The sequence below is a fragment of the Limulus polyphemus genome, unplaced genomic scaffold (genome assembly GCF_000517525.1).
Source record: "Limulus polyphemus unplaced genomic scaffold, Limulus_polyphemus-2.1.2 Scaffold4222, whole genome shotgun sequence".
Lineage (NCBI taxonomy): Eukaryota > Metazoa > Arthropoda > Merostomata > Xiphosura > Limulidae > Limulus > Limulus polyphemus.
In genome coordinates, this window is record NW_013669832.1 from 31,676 (window position 1) to 35,465 (window position 3,790).

The 3,790-nt window shown below is 39.3% G+C and overlaps 1 protein-coding gene across 1 annotated transcript in view; it reads right to left on the reverse strand.

Moving 5' to 3' along the window:
- The window catches only part of LOC106470796 (ADP-ribosylation factor-like protein 3), a 26,387-nt gene that overhangs the window by 11,321 nt on the left and 11,276 nt on the right, over positions 1 to 3,790 (reverse strand). The gene's annotated exons all lie outside the window — the stretch shown is intronic.

A 3,790-nucleotide genomic window follows, 5' to 3' on the forward strand; every position in this document is an offset into this window, starting at 1 on the left:
TTTAATCACTTTTTTGAGACTTACCCTATCCTAGTCACTAACATCGGCTCTTAGTGGGGAGGAATGGAGGGAGAGTGTTAGCAGAGGTAAGTATGTTTGGAAATACATTTTCAGATTAGGAAAATGATAACTTCCAAAATATACATACCTCCGCTGACAGTTATAGCTAGAATCCCACACTGAGAAGGCAGATGGGTAGGTGAGGGCATAGTTCATACAGAAAGCCTATGAATAAAACAAAGGTGTACCATGAGAAGTGGTACCAGGAACGTTGAGAGCCAGCACGAGCCCCGGGGCAAACATCCTCGCTGGGCCCCCTTTCTCTCTCTCTTTTTTTTAACATTTTCAAGAATTTATTAAAAAGAAGATCCTAAATTAGGACAGCAACGAGCTCATAAACCAGACCAAATCATAGCAGCAGCCGTTTTTACCTCACAGTATAAGCATAAAAACGTTAAAAAGTAACAACAAATACATATTAATTATTACTCAAATTATTATTTCAGTCGTTCTTAATGTATCAAATGTCTATATGCAAAGCAAAGCCAAAAACTATGGTTTTATCATTCAATGAAGATATAGCCTAAAGATGCTTTGTGGGCTTTATGACATTACCAGGTTTCATTCGCCCGGGCCCCTGGATGTAGAATTGGAGACCTGAACTGTAGGCTAGCATTCCAATGGGCTGCAAAGGTGTCTATCATCGGAGATCCAATTTGAGAACAAATCCATTGAAAGACCACCTGATGGAACACCCATGCTGGTGGAAGAATCTGATGGGATCGAGAAAGGTGATCTACTATCAAAATCATAACCCCTGGTACATGACAGGCCAAAAGATGGATGTCATTTGAATGAGCTGAAAAAAAAGATCCAAAGCCTAAAAATATCTCAAGAGTGAGAACTTCCTTGATGAGAAAGATATGAAACCACTGTGGAGTACTCAGAATGAATCATGACCATTTTGGCATGCAAGAGAGGAAGACCTGGAATCACCATTAGAAGTTTGAGAATGTTGGTACATAAGATAGATTCGTAGTGGTCCAAATTCCTGGAATGCCTACACCAGAAGAAAGGCACCCCCCATCTGTGAAAAAAGTATCCATGAGGACATGGATTTCCATACAAGGAGGTAGTATCCAGACTTTGATATTTGTGTCGTTCCTGTCTAGCCACCACTTGAGATCTGCAAATTGTTCGAGCAAAGAGACTTTATGATCTAAAGGATCGGTATGCATAAGCAACTGGCCGTGAAATGACCTCTGAAGGGATCTCATATGGGCCTAATCAACGAGGGATTCCATGGAAGCCCAAATCCCCAAAACAGACAGAACCATCCATGCAGTAGGAGAAGGTGACAAAAGAAAATGCCTGAAAAACTCTTCCTTAGCATGAAGTCTGAGGGGAGAAGGTTGAGCTCGACTCAAAGTGAATTGAAAAACACTGCAAGATGGAACATGTATGGATATGGTGAAAGAATGGAATTTTCCAACCTGATATAAAGTCCACCCTACTGGCTTCAGAAAGGAGAATCTGTGGATGTAATGTGACAGGTTGGTTCTAACAGAAGTCAATCTTCCAAATAGTGATGTGTACACAAACCCAGAAAATGAAGATGCTGCTCAAAGGCCCATACTACTTAGCATAAAACATATGGTGCTGAAGCAAGTCCAAACGGGAGAGCTTGGAACTGCTACACCTGGTTCTCATGCAAAAAAATGTAGATATCAACAAGAAGGCTCTTGCTATGGGGATGTGAAGGTAGGCATCTGTAAGATCAAACTTGGTCATCCAAAGATCTGGTGTGAAGTGTCATTGAAGTTGAAGAAAAGATTCCATGGTGAAATGAGATTGAGTCAAAACAGAATGATTATAAAACACCAATCTCTAGTGTTCTTGGTCTCCAGAAAAAGATGAGAACAGAATCCAGGATGAATGGGACTGACCTTCTAAATGGGTAGACACCTACACCACTGGTGCCATCCCAACTTTCCAAACATCCCTGAGAATACGGAAGGAACCGATTCTGTAAACCAATAAGACGAGGTGTCAAATGTATGGACCGCGAGATGCGAATGATCGATCCTCCAGGATTACTTGTTGAAGTATAAGAGAGGTGAGCAGCCAATGACAATAAAGAAAATTACAAACGTGCCGTATAAAATAAGGCTTCGAAAGTTTCAGGGACTCCAGCAAACTAGTAAGATAGAAAAAGGGGCACCTCCCAGAAATCACGAAAAGGAGTGTCACAATACAGTAGTAAGAGTTAAATTAATCCGCAAAAATTGAGATCTGGTAAGAGGGATAACAAATTCTAAACTGGAACCCCATAGATCCAACAACAAATCCAACTGTTGAGTGTCCAAATATACTACAGCCAGATGATGATAAGCCAGGGCATGTTGTTCTGATAAACGAGGGGAGCAAGGCATAGCAATACTCTCTCGTAATTGCATTGCAAACATCCCAGCATACACGGTAATATCAGGGGAAGGAAGAAGAATAAGTAATCCTCCAATTGAGATCTATCTGACAACAAGGCAGGGTAGACTCAAAAGCAAGGGGGGGGGGGTGAATCCCCAAAGCTTTACAAACTCGCATAACTAACTGCAGAATATAGATAGAAGGTAGCTGATCAGATGAGCCCTCAGCAGAGGCAGCTAAAGTGAAAGAAGGAGCAGAAAACAGTATCTAAATTCTCCCCAGTATATTCAGGTTCATGATGAAAAGCCAACTCTGAACCCCTGGGCCACATGAAGGACTCCAACTCATCTCAAATCAGGTCATGGACAGCCTCTACCAAGACTGACCCCCCCAGACTACCACTAGACAACAAAGGAGGAATGGTCAAGGTCTAATTATCCACTGTGCCAGAAACCATTACACAGGAATTCATCAATGCATTTTGTTTAACCAGAAAAGAAAACCAACAAAATATCAGCAACTGGAAAGAAAACAACAAAAAACACCAGACTACTGTCAAAATACTTCACAAGAAAATGTGAACCACAAAACATAACGCCTAGCACTTTGTCAAGAAAAAGTGATTATATTGTTGACATTCTGTGCTTGTATACTGTACCTGCATAAAGGGTGTGTGAGGGCCGGAGTAAAGTTTTGCAAATTATATATATTGCTGAGGGCAATCAAGTGGGGTATAAATATTGGAGCAAGCGAACACGATGTTTAGATGGCAAAGATGGAAGATCGAGAAATAGCTATAAGTGTCAGCGGAGGTATGCATGTTTTAATGTGTAAATGAATGACATTGTCTGGTTTTGCAGAACCATAATTGTTTAATTATGGTCAATTATTGATCTATAGAACTTGACTATAAACATACTTAATACAAGTTTCATTGAATAAGAAAATAACAGGAAGCCAGTTACTTGTAAATACTACTATAGCACTACCTACAACATATCACTAGTTCCATAATTTGCATATATCAGATGATCACCTTGTTTTTATGACTCCACTTTGTTCAACTACTGAAACTTTGTATGTGTATGTCTAATCCCAACTCAAAAATACAAGATTTTCATTAAAAAATATTCAGTCATACATTAACCCTTTCAAGACGGGTCACAGATGAAAGGTCATGTCATCTCGTTTGTTGACTCGAATTCAAAATTTTATTTATGTCATTAAGTTTGGTATCACACTGTAGATTATAATTCAAATCTTAAAAATTATATATTAATCAATTTCTTAATTTAAAAGTAAATATTAAAAAAAAACAGATAAACATCGATTTTTGTGTGTCACATGGTATGATGAATGCAGCACT